The sequence below is a fragment of the Neopsephotus bourkii genome, unplaced genomic scaffold (genome assembly GCF_033783945.1).
Source record: "Neopsephotus bourkii isolate Nb327-2 ecotype Australia unplaced genomic scaffold, CSIRO-AGI_Nbou_v1 NB_745, whole genome shotgun sequence".
Lineage (NCBI taxonomy): Eukaryota > Metazoa > Chordata > Aves > Psittaciformes > Psittacidae > Neopsephotus > Neopsephotus bourkii.
The window spans coordinates 2,141,199-2,154,948 of record NW_026901243.1 but is presented as its reverse complement, the minus strand read 5'-3'; the positions used below and the strand labels follow the sequence as shown (position 1 = coordinate 2,154,948).

Genomic DNA, 13,750 nt, shown 5'->3' with positions numbered 1-13,750 from the left:
AGGGACAGGTTTCTATCTGACTTTTTGGTGGTGCCTGCTGAATTTTAGCAGACCATATGCACCTGCTGTTACAGAGAACTTGCTCACAGAGATGAGATGTCAGCACAATTCTGGCATCCTCAGTTTACTTAGGGTGAGCCTGGCTCTTGCATGGTTCTGAGAAAGGGGTCTGCTTGGATGAGCCCCATCTCTGCCCTGATCTGCAAACTTTCATCTACTCACTGCCGTCGTCACAGAAACGTCATGTACCCAGTGCTAGCAGCATAAAAACGCCTCAGTTGCTTTCTAGATAAATCACTAACATATCATGCCACAGTGTCAGATGAGAGTGGCAGACAGCTGTCTCAGACTACACCTAGCTGGCCTGCATGAGAAATATGCATCTGAAGAGCTGGGTTTTGTGATTTGCAGTTGCCCATTCAGACAGAGCAGTAGGATCCTCCTTTGGTTCAGAGTCTCTACAACAGAGAAGGGACTGAATTCTGCTATGATCACCCAAATAACTGTTTGCTTAGTTTTAAGAAAGAAGTTTTACTTTGTTTATTGGGTGTTACTCAAGGCTGGAGAATTCTGCTCCAGACCCCAGAAATGGACACTGGTTTTTCACACAAAAGGGGCCATCTTCTTATTGCATCTCTAGTGATTTCACTAAATTTTCATTGCCAGCCATGAACTGTTGATGTAAAATATGAATACTGGCCAGCATAAAATTGTATTTACCCAGAAAGAAAGGAAACTATCTCAGATATGTCATTTCTCTCTTCATGTGGAAGGCTAAATACAAACCCGTACAAAAAGCCAAAATACCAAATTCAGAAGTGGAAGAAAGGAACAATTTTTCATTTTATGTAGGTGCAGCAAACCAGTTGCAACAAGATGCATGCAGGCCAAGAATAAAGAAACATACAAGGAGGTACAAAGATAGTGTGGATATCCTGCAGAATTATAGCTATTGCAGTCAAGCCAATAAAACAACTTTTAGGTGAGGGGTAATAAGGACATGGGGAGATTATTATCTACTCATAAAACAACCGGTGATAATTTTTTAGACAGTTTTCTGGAGTTGGGGATAACAGCTCACAACTCAGACTTCTGAGCTTCCCCATTTTCTCTTACCCATGAGCATGGCGTATCCCACGCAAACCTTGCTCCCCCTCTTCTGTGCTCAACATCATGGTGCCAAGGGCATTTGCTTAGCTGTGTAGAGGCAGAAAGCCTTCATACCTGCCTATATTTGAGAGAGCTCTTTGAATCCCATAGCAATTCTGGGGTTCATCTGCTAGGGCTGCAGTATTGTCTAACTGAATCTTAAGGATTCACTCAGATGCTGCTCAGAGGCATATAGCTTGCAAGGTTGTATCTCAGCAAGAACCTGAAATTGCTCATTTAGGTTCAAATTTAAACTATTTAGTCACAGAAGACAATTCAAGGGGAGGAAAATGCTAACCTGTGAACCTTATCTTCCAGGTTACCAGGTCCCAACATGTAAGAGCAAAAGATTCTGAGAGAGCATAGAGGGAAAGGCAGGGAATCTATTGTGGCAGGAGGTGCTGAGTCTGACAGTATCAGAACAGAAACTCCTACAGTAGCCTTGATTTCAAGGCTGGTGCTCTGTGCTCCTTCTGCCCATCATGTCCATTGTCACATGGTGGTAGAATGTGAAACTCCGAGCAGTGGTTGTGTCAAACCAGGAGCTAACTGACAGCAAAGAGAACATCCAACATGCAGCAAGGTGCAGCAGTGTGACTCAGTACCCTCCTGTTTTTTTCCAAGTAATTTGCACATCTAATATTCCACCTTCTCTGTTTCCCCCACCATCTAATTTTGAGCTTTTATGTATGACATCCTTTCTGATGATTGATTTGAGTTATTCTTATTTTATCAGATTAAATAAGACAGAAAATACAACAAGAATTAACCATCACCCCTTGCAGAAGCCTAAAAGAAACTTCCTCTAAAAACCTGTGAAAAATAAGTGTATTAAGTTACTAAAATGCAGCATCCAGGCGTAAGACGTGCTGATTGACAAAAGGCCTTAGTTCTCTTTAGTACAACAAAGCGTTTCATTTTCTGAGCATAGAATAGTCAAAATCTCACAAACATTAGCAATGCTAAATTAATCTTTCATTGTTTCCTTTCTATTTGTAACTCTTGCCTTTTCAGGTAATCCTGGACATTTACTTTCACCTATGCAGAGATACCATTCTGTCAGGAACTAGAGAACAGGGGTGGTACAATGCTTCCAAAGCCAGTCAGAGATTGCATGGGTGAATAACAAGCCCTCCACTAAAAAAAAAAAAATAAAAAAAAAAATCTGGATGACCTACTGTCATGGTTTAAGCCCAGCCTGTCACTCAGAAACCACACAGCTGTTTGCTCACTTCCCCCCCAACCCCCCTTCCTCTCCCCGCTCCCAGAGGGATGGGGAGGAGAATCGAAAGAATGTGACTCCCACGGGTTGAGATCAGAACAGCCCAGTAACTAAGGTATAACACAAATCACTGCTGCTACTACCAATAATAATAATGATAAGGGAAATAACAAGGGAAAAGAATACAACCACTCACCACCCGCCGACCGATACCCAGCCTGACTGAGCAGTGATCTAACATGACATGCTGTGGTATGGAATACCTCTTTGGTTAGTTTGGGTCAGGTGTCCTGTCTCTGCTTCCTCCCAGATTCCCCTCCTGCCTGGCAGAGCATGAGACTCAGAAAGTCCTTGGTCAGAGTAAACATTACTGAGCAACAACTAAAAACATCAATGTTATCAGCCTGTTCCCAGATTGAAAGTCAAAACCACAGCACAGCACCACCTACTAAGAAGGAGAAAAATGACTGCTACTGCTGAACCCAGAACACCCAAAACCCATAAAATCAAAAAGGTTATGGGGTATTTGGTGAAAAGGTAGAAGTTGCTCTGCCATGACCCACTAAATACTTCATGGTAGAGCAACACATCCAAAAATGTAGATTAAAGAATTAGGCAAACAAAACCACAATTATCATCTATTGAGGAAGGCCTCAATATTGTGTGTGTTCAATATGAGCCAGACAGCAATTTATAAAAGCCAGCACTACAAGCCCAAAGTATGGATGATACATGTAGGAAATAAGATCTTCCTCCTTTCCTAATCGCAGGATGATAACGCAGCTTTTAGAGACAGCAGATTAAGAATCAATATAGATGAGTTTACCACATTTTGGAGAGAAGGGGCAGGGCAAAGTTTGGTTTAAAGATGAAAGCCATGACATACCATTTGTCTTCAAGGATACAGAAAAGTCCTTGGCTCTGATTATCTTACTAATAGGACATAGTCTTAAAAGATACAAGATGCAGTTTGACTGGGCGCCCCAGGTTCAGTCAGGTGGGAAATGGTCCTTAGAGCCTCCCATGACCAAGCTCATGGTAGCCTCTGGTGATGGTTTTCTCTAATAACTGCAAAGAAACCCATATTTCTCATTTTGATAGTCAATTTTCAATCCTTGTGGCACCTTTTAAGCACCTAAAGGTTTGAACTTTTCAACATTTTTTACATCAGGATTGGGAGGTGGAAGGGGACTATATGTTGCTATGTGTCAGGAGAACAACTCACAACCTTCATACTCATATGACAGCACCATTTATATTTTTCCTCTTTAGAATGGTCCTATATTATACAGCAAATTGTTTTGGAATACCTGGCTAATATGTATTTTCTGGTAATCTTATTTTTTAGAAGTCTGACAGGAACTTAAGAACCTGCGTTCCACTGAATGTCAGAAAGATACGAGACTCTGAACCACTTCAGCATACTTTCATACTTAAGGTTAAAGCCATACTTTACAATTTTAATTGTACCACTTATAGTTTTTGGAGTTATATCTTAATCTGGAGCACCCACAACAAGACCCAGTTGTTACAGAGGCAGCAAAGAATTGTTGTGCATGGATAATTGCTGCGGAATGGGGCTGCATGTGTTCAGATTCATGTGCTTTTAAAAAAATATGAGTTGATTACTGACATCAAAGTATTACAATAATGATCAAGCATTGTAGGAAAAACAAAAATCACAGCCTGAGTAAAAAGAAGCCATAAACAGCAAACTATGTACAAATACTAGTATGACATTATTTAAACATTGTAATACCAGAGTGAAAAATTATAGCAATTGTGTTTTGACCTTCATCATTGTGGTTTAAGTCATGTACTGCTCAATTCAAAAGGAAATGTTTCAGTAAGTGTTTATGTGTTAAATTTCACTTCCCCCTATTGAGGGAAATCAAAATGTCAGCCAATAACTCAATAAAGTGTACTTCCAGAGAGATGTTTAATAGAATAAATCATTAATTTTTTAAAGTGAAAGGAGCTTCAGCTGTAAGAAAGCCATCTGTATTACTTATTTACTGATGAGCAAGCTGCTTGCTTTGCTATTACATCACATCTCCAAGGCACTGAATGCCAATCAACAGTACTTAATGCTTAAGTTATCTGCATTTTTGTCTGCATTTGGCTCAGTAAAACCAAATCAGATATCTAGATAATGACAAGCTGACAGGTGAGACCTGAGCAGAGCTAACAATATTTCTGTAAAGACCTACATGTTCTAAGTTTACGATTCAGGGAGTTAGTTGACTGAGGCTGTGGACAAAGAAACCACAAAGATGGGCTTCCCTCCTTTATTTACAATTAGCCATCTAAATGTTATGCATTTAATCATCCACCTACTCATTCTCTCTGCAGCCCTCTTACCCATGTGAGGACTAAGCCATGTGAGATGCTCTAAAGGAGGTGCATTTGTCGTTCTCTAGTTGGTTACAAAGAGCCTAGACAGGCAAATCAGACCACAGTCCTAGAATTACAGGATATTAGGCCAGTTTATCCACAATATCCTATTTCAAAATCGCATAATTGTTTCTACTGCTGTAATTTGTCAATCTTTTCCATTGATGCTATGGGCCAGATTTTGTAGTGCTGTTCATACCATCCCAGGGCAACCTAAGTGATTACATGTGGAATACTGTAATGCACAGGGGTTTATGCAGAGCTATCAATCAGAAGTGTGGATGTTTCAGCAAAGGGGCTGAGACAGGATGTTTTGCTTTTTCAACAAGCTGAAATAATAGGAAATGGGCAGGAAGAAATAACCATTTGAGCTCATTTTGAATAACTTTATTTGAACTGAAATTAAATGTTCCATGAATTTAAGGAATTTAAAACAATTATTTTTAAGGCCAGTTTTCAAAACTGTTCTCTAAATAAGATAGAAAAAGTCTGAGTGCAGCACTATGCTATTTGCGGGTTTTTTTTCCCACATTTTTCAAGCCAAAGATAATTACCAAGAGCCAGACATAGCTTTAGTCTCTAAACTTCATTTTTCGATAAATTTACTGCATAATTTACTGAAATATTTGCAAGACCTATAGCCATGAGTCTCCTTCCTGATGCTTGCAATAATTATAGTTTGTATAGAGCATGTACAAAAGCACCAAAAGTTTATGAAGACATGAATCAGTTGTAACTTCACTGAAGCCGATGCCTTGATATAAGTGAAAGAAAAAACCAAAACAGCTCAATGTAAATGCTCAGCATCCACTGAACGTTAACTTACAAAGCAATATGCTGTATCTCAGCGTTTCTTCAGGCAGAAAGTGTGAGCAGACCTTTTTGCTCCTACACTTCATTTTCTCAAGGGCTCTAAAACTGAAATTTATCTCCAGAATAAACCTAACCTCTGAAAAAAAAAAAAGAAAAAGATTTCTTATTCACTTCTTTATACAAGGTATTAATACTTCTTACTAGCTGTCATCTTGACACTGCTGAGCAATCAATAATTACAGCTCTCAACACATTCAACAATAAGTATCTGTAATGAATGGCAGTAGCAAAGGTTGCTATCGTTTAAGAACTCCCCTTAGAATTGGTTTTAAATGTCATAATTCCATCTGCTCTCTCTCTTTCTTATGCATTGCAGAGGAGTGTTACTGTGGCTCACAGTGATGTCCTGGAATCCAAGCTATGTCTGTCTTGTTATTTATGAGAACAATCATGGAGAGGCAAAATACATTTCAATTCCAGTCTGAAATACTTTAAACAATACCAGCGAAGGCAACAGGAAGAGGCTGCCCCAGTGTTTTCATATAGGCATGAAAAGAAATTGAAATGGTGTCTAAATTAGACAATTGCCCTTGGAGGTTTTCCTAATTATCAGTGATTTGTTCCAAATCAACTAACACAGTAATTGCTGCCAAGTCTGTAAATCCAAAGGGATTACTAATGGCTGAACAATACATAGGTGATTTTAAAACCTCAGTAAGTTTTGAGTAATTCCTCCTCTCACTGAAGTCAAGCCTTTCCACAGAAAGATGATCAGCCACTTGAAGTTCAGAAGCTGCAGAAGAAATTGAGATACCTGGATTAAAGACCTCCATCCCTTCAGTTTACCAGAGAGGACTGACTTCATGGACTTGCTCTGAAAATGATATCTGACAGTGAATGGCACTTTATACCATGACAGATGTCCTGATGCAAGCAATTGAAAACAGACAAGTTCAATTATTAAATATAAAATCAGTTCACAGCTATAGGGTAATTAATAGTGTTGCCTGAAGCTGCATCGTAATGGTTTTCCTAACTGGGAAATGTTTTTTCAAAATCATTGTTCTCAGTCACATTTGCACTGGTTATTTTTCAGGAAAAATGAAATAAAATAAATTTCTACTTTGTTCAATACCATTTGTTTCATTCTTTTGCCCAAGAAAGACCTTCAAACACCTATCTCACACTGCCTTGTATGGAGTTTGACCAAACAAAAGCATAGAGGGCATATAGCTCCAAACTACATAGAAAAGGTTTGTGCATTTGCCTTAGAAGCATCCATGTATCCATATTTTTCATGTCAGATGGAGCTGATTCTAAATTAAACTTATGAAGATTTCTATTCTGAGGGAGGGGAGGAAGAAAGCTTGACTGTGTCATCAGAGTACACTGCAGACAGTTATAACTGGTTTGGCCTCAGAAATGGTGAAGCTGTATTGAAAGTCACCTATTGAAATGCTAACTGGGTTGAATTCATGCCTACCTGCAGTGAGACCCTGGTCTTGGGAGAGATGTAATGAAAGAACCTACATGCTTTCCAGAGAAGCCTTAAGTAAAACAGTAAAAACATTTCTTTAAAAAACATTTTGCAAATGATATAATGGAAATGGGTATTTTCTTTCTGAACAATGCAACTTTTCTATGGAAATAAAGATAATAACTTTCTGATACATTCTAAGCATGTGTGTAGAATGATGTACCCTACAGATAAGGGCCTTGTTACTACCTATTGAGGTAATACGTCAGGATAATAAAATGTTATCAAAGAGCAACAGGATGAGGTGTCGTGGTTTAACCCCAGCCAGACAGCTTGTTTACCCACTCCCCCCTCTTCCTGCCCTCCCCCTACTCCTGGAGGGAAGGAGAGGAGAATCAGAAAGAATGCAACTCCCACGGGTTGAGATAAGAACAGTTTAGTAACTAAGGTATAGCACAAATCACTGCTGCTATCACCAATAATAATGATAAAGGAAATAACAAGGGAAGAGAATACAACACCTTATCACCAGGCGACTGATAACTCACCCCCCCAGCCCGACCAAACACCGACCGATACCTCCTCCAACCCTGCAGTCCACCTCTGCCCTTCTGGCTCACTCCCAGTTACATCCTGGGCATGACGTGCTGTGGTATGGAATACCTCTTTGGTCAGTTTGGGTCAGGTGTCCTGTCTCTGCTTCCTCCCGGCTTCCCCTCCTCCTTGGCAGAGCATGAGGCTCACAAAGTCCTTGGACAAACCAAAGCATCATTGTTATCAGCTCTGTTCCCAGCCCAAACGTCAAAACACAGCACTGCACCAGCTACCAAGAAAGAGAAAAAATGACTGCTACTGCTGAACCCAGGACATGAGGATCAAGGTAAGAACTCCCCCAAAAACCTCTTCCACCTGAGTCACTGGCATGTAACTTGGCATTTCAAACACCATCATTGCTAAGGAGTCAATAGTATTGACTATAAAGTAACACCAGTATAGAAATGGGGTGGTGGGGACAGAACATTTGACTGGCATAGGCTGACTACATGGGGTCCTGTGGGTCACTAAATTTCAGCCAAAATGATTTGGTAAGAGCTGGAACCCTCGGCATTGTCTGCATTGTAATATTGCATTGTAACAACTAAAAGCCCTACATTCGGAAGTACATACAACTTTTAACTGTGCCTGAAATAAAATAAAACAGGGTAAGAAATTGAAAAGACATATTTTGCTCACACAGTTGAAGATGAATACATTTACACTTTCAGAATTAAACACTTCTCATTTCTCGCCTCAGTTTTAGCATGTTTTCTGTAGTGAATTTATGGCTGTGAAATTGCCTCAGCTAAGAATTACTGGGAGTGAAAAGTAAAGCTCTCTATCCAGCTAGTGCCATGAATAATGTGTGCATGTACTCTCACATATACCCATGTGTGCTGTTGTCATTTTTGGACATTTCTAGATTTATGAAATGTAAAATGCAATCCCCAAATGCTGGAAATTCTTACTAAGAATAAAAATCAAAAGTGAAAAATGTATGTGAATGTCAAAGAACAGAAAGATCTGTATCAGAAACATGTTCAGGAAGCTTAAGTCATTCACCTCTTAGTCCGTTTTGAGAACCTAGTATCTTTATTCATCTAGCATCCTTATAAATTGCCTCTTTTTTTCCTGATAAGAATGTTTGTTTTCTTCAACGCTCTATTTATCTCATACATATCCCATGGATAACACCAGGTATTAGGCTGAACTTCAGGCCAAATATTTAATATTTGGGTTCCTAAAGTTAAATGGGTTAAGGAAAAACTAAACATTTGAGCAGCCATGTAAGTTCATAAGTGATTGAGGCACCCAGTCTTTCATATTTAGCAGCAACTGGAGCATGGCAGGTTTTACAAGTGGGAGAAAGCTAAAAATCAAAATGAAACCAAGTGATGCTCTTCCACCCATTTTCTATCTCTCAGCCCTGCTTTCTGGGTACAATCTCAAATCCTCCAGCACTGGCCTTTTCTCACCTCCTCCTTAAATTCCTAATCCTACAATACCACAGTCATAGAATCGACTAGGTTGGAAAAGACCTTTAAGATCAGCAGCGCAACCGTTACCCCGTCCTGCCAAGTCCACCACTAAACCAGGTCACTAAAAGCCTCATCTACATGTTTTTGAATACTTCCAGGGATGGTGATTCCACCACAACCCTGGGCAGCCTATTCCAATGCCTGACTACCCTTTCAGTTAAGAACTTTTTCCTAACATTCAATCTAAACTTCCCCTGCCACAGCTTGAGGCCGTTTGGATGGATGGATCTAGTCAACATCTTTAATCAGCCCTCTGAAATTATCACAAGGACTTCTTCTACAATAAGATGTTAAATGCTAATAGCCAATACTAGATATCTTATTCCCAGTAGGTCAAGGCTTCCTGAAACAGATGCACCTTCCAAGGAAAGAAAGCAATTGGCCAGACAGTCATAAACAGAATTTTACACTGTCTCAGCCACTCCTGGCCTATGAGCTTTCTAAATCAATGATGTTTACTAATATGGCTATATAAATGTTTCATATTCCTAGTAAAACCTATCACCCTTTAAGCTTCAAAATAGATTGACTCAATTAAGCGGAACAATTCTGAACAGTATTTCAACGTTTCTTTAAATTTTCTGGTTTTCTTTTTTTTCCTTTAACCGTTCCAGTATTTTATGGGAGAGGGGCGAAACACTTATTAGCAAGTGGATTTCCATGTTAATTTCTTTTTGTGAATAAAGGATCTCTCCATGGAGCTATTCATATCTCGAATTTGCCCAGACATACTTTCCACTGTTCTGAACAAAACCTTTGAGAAGCATGTATTTTTTAAAAGTGATTTCAAAAGTATATTAAGGGAAGCCTTACCCTGCAGATTCCTTTGTGCTATGTGCATTTAAGTTGTACTTTTCATAGTAGACTGGAACCTCTAGTGGCAGATAAATAGTGAGCTGCTTCATCCTTTATATTTACTGATTTGAAGCACTACTATTTTAGGCAAGCATTGGGGCTGCTCTGAAAGAAAAAGGTTTGCTAGAAAACGAGATATAAGAGTACTCTGGGACTGTGTGGGTCTCAGTCATGTAAAATACTTGTCAAAATGAGAGGGGCACACTGTAGAGCTGAGCTCAGCTCAGCAGCATCTTTTGCACCAGTATAATGAAGGGGGAGGAGAATGAAAAGCCCATGGGTTTTTTTTTAAGTGTGGTCCAAAAGTAATGTTGCTTTGCCAGCAAAATTTCCAACCAGCCTTAGGCAGGGTATAGTGAAAGATTTAGAGCCTTTTAAATTTAGCAGAGATGTAATCTTTAATCATGTGAGTGGTGGTGTTGGGGAACACTGGTAAGAAAGGGAGCACAATGGTAACTAGGCTGGTGCTTGCTCAGAAAAGCAGCAGTTTCACGCTGCTCTTTGTGAACAAATCCACATGTCCAACTAATTTAGCACCAGCCCGGCCTGAATGCACAGTTCAGAATTTTTATCTGAAATGGAAATACATGATACCACACTCCCTATTTAACACTAACGTTCAATTTCTTTTGCCGCCAGTGGACTCAATTTATAAGAACACAAGGTCAAAATGAAGAGTGTTTGTGTATTGCTCCTAGACAGTGTCAAACACACTAACCTCCGGAGTATAGAAATGAGATGCCTTGACAAAAGAGATTGAAATAGAAGGAGTAGATTGCAGATAAATTCCACTCTACAAATGCAAAAAAAAAAAAATTTACTACTGTTCATATAAAACAAAGAAAATAATATTCAAGTGATGATCTACATATTTCATACTTAACAGACTTTTTTTCACTCTTAATAGTCATCTTATGCCTGACCTTAATTAACATAAAATATTATGCAGGCAGATATAGGTGGTCAGTGAAAAGGGCCTGCGTTCAATTCTCAGGTATCACTAACAACTACTATCTTGAGCCATCTGGATGCTGGTTGAGGTGCAATTCCTGCTTGCAAACAGTTAAGTGGATAAAACTGCTTTATTGAGGGAACAAAATGTCAACAGGAAGACAATGACAAATCTTTTTCTGGAGTACAATGGTACTTCTTTAAAGCCCTCCTCTGATTTTTAAGTAAGAAAGACAAGTGTTAGCCCACTGGGCACTGCCCTCCTCTTGTAGCAACACAGCATTCCCACTTGGCAAGCCCCCACCTCTGATCCAATCAATTCTGCTGCATATGAGCTGACATAATGAGGTGGCCAAGGTCGATACCACCTCCACTGGCTCATTCCACTGTTTCCTGGCTTCTGTGCTAAAAAGACCACATAGAGAGAAGACAGCCCATGGTACCCACTGAGGACGTTTTTCAATCCTGTTTAACGTAAGGCAGCAAACTACAGCCTTAGTTAGATTGCCCACAGCCTGGTCTCTCTTCTGCATAGTCAGTTCTCCAAAGTTTTACACTGCTTTACTACATCTGTCTTTTGTGATTTGTTTGTGATTTGTCTCGTTTTTAAGAAGGAACACTTCCTAAATATGATAAAAGATAACCTAAAAACTGAGTACGTATTGGGCTCTTCCCCTCAGATTTTTCTCTCTGACAAGTCAAAATCCTCTGGCTCAGGATTCCCATTGAACTGAAAACTTTTTTAAGGTCTGATCTCATCACTCAGGAAGACATTGGACCACTGTGCTCTGCTTCAGGGATGCTGCACAGTGTGCTTTAAAAGCTTCCCTTCTCTTGCAGCTACAGTTTTTCATCTATAGCATTGCAGAACTAACTTTTAATTACTTATTTAAATGCTGTTAATAACTTGATGACCTGTGCCAGCTCCTTCCTTAAAAAAATTCCTTGCAATCATTATTTTCTGTCCCCTGAGAGCTGCTTTCATGGTACCTAACATGAACCATCTTCCAGTTAGACCACATGGACTCTTTGTTTCTCACCAGAACCACTAAAGAGACTGAACCTGAAACCTTGTCCATTTTATATAAAAAAAAGTCCAGTAAAAAATCACCTCTTTTCCTTGCTTACCTCAGACTATCTGCCCAAACATTGACATGCATAATCGAGGCAGTGCTGTGGCTCCAAGGTCACTTGGAGATGGCTGTCTGGGCAGAGAAACATTTATAGGGTCCTTTTTAGTCTCCAAGGCAAGCCAGGATGGCTGGAGTAGACAGACAATTTCATTACCCTGCTCCACCCATGAGGCTCTCCCGCAGACCTTTAGAATGCACTCCAGTTGCCTTTTGTCTCTTGGGGTAGTATTAAGGCATACTGGTCAATGATTTAGAAATGCACTCATTTCTTTTCAAGATAACCCCCAAAATGACCTTTACTTTAAATGTTTCGGTTTGTCATGTGCATTAGCAGCAAATTATTTCCTCTCACTGCACAACAGCCCTTCACTCTTTTATCTAGCCTTATTCTTTCTTTTACTTCACTCTGGCAATGCAGGGGGAAGTGCTGATACAAGACAGCCTGACAAGCTGTCAGATTTTAAATTCATGCTTAAAAGTGGTAAGTGGAGGCTGGAAGCATTATTTCCACTAATAAGGCTAAAAGAGCAGAACTGAAATAAATCCATGCTGATAAATCCTCCACCAAAAAGAATCTGAGAAGGAATTATTTTCATCCAAATATAAGTCTTGACCTTCAGCTTGGTGAACTGTATTCGCCACTCCCCTCGAGCATCAGTTTCTGTGTATCACTTGCCCAAAGACATGCATTTCACTTCACTGTTGGGGGAGCCTTCCAAACCTCTGCCCACTATCTTCTCAGAAACATGAGTAGTCCCAGGGTGTGAAGGAGCTGTTTCTGACTCCTGAAATCAGCAGAATCATTTTCCACACTGCTCTTCTGCTATTCAAAGCAGATTTGTTCCTCCGGCAGCCACATGCTTCTCTGATGGACAGATGTCCTGAGAACGAAAATCAAGGAGTGGTATTTGTGAAGCCCAAGTTCCTCCAGATTTGCAGCCTGTTTCTCTTACACCATCCCACCACAACCCACCATGATTAAGCCAGATGCCCCAGTCCTCCCTACCAGCCCCAAGACTGCAAACACTCTGGTTAATCTGGAGTTACACACATGCCAACTGAAAAGCCATAGGCACTCGAAATTAAGTATAAAGCTGTGGACTTCCTGCTTTTTCCTTAGTGACAAATAATTTGGGTTTCTCACTCTCAGACAGGTGCTGATTTTTTTACAATGATTGAAAGAAATACTCTGTGAAACTTCAAAATGTTCTCTCAAATTTAGTTTCTTTATATATAAAAATTTTGGAAGACACAGATGGACACACAACTTTAAGAGGCTGACTTGGCTTAGGGACTCAGCTGAAATACCACTTTCACTCTGGACCCCCAAAATCTGTTGAATTTACCAGGGTTTAGATAATGACAAAATCTGAAATTTCAACATATTTGAACCCAACCCTTTCAAATGCATTTTGGCTTGCTTGTTTGGCATTTTCCTGACCCATATGTCAATGTGAAACCCTTTGCTACAGCGGGAATATAAATTCACTGAACTAAGAAAATGGAGGGGAAATGCCATGTGAACATTTAGATTGGACTCAGAAGTAAGCTTTCAAGGGACAAATGGCACTGAGGAGGCTGGGAGTTCCTTCACAGTTGGGCAAACATATCAGGGATTTCTTGTTGGTTTTGGTCTTGCCTTTTTATGCAGGGGTGGATGACAGGATGGGAAGTGGTCACT

The 13,750-nt window shown here is 39.9% G+C and overlaps 1 long non-coding RNA gene across 1 annotated transcript in view; it reads left to right on the top strand.

The window, feature by feature from the left end:
• Positions 1–6,304, top strand: part of LOC133212897 (uncharacterized) — a 30,285-nt gene extending 23,981 nt beyond the window's left edge. Inside the window, exon 3 of the long non-coding RNA XR_009725640.1 lies at positions 5,957–6,304. This is a non-coding gene — a long non-coding RNA (uncharacterized LOC133212897). The remainder of the gene's footprint in view (positions 1–5,956) is intronic.
• The last annotated feature ends 7,446 nt before the right edge of the window (positions 6,305–13,750 follow it).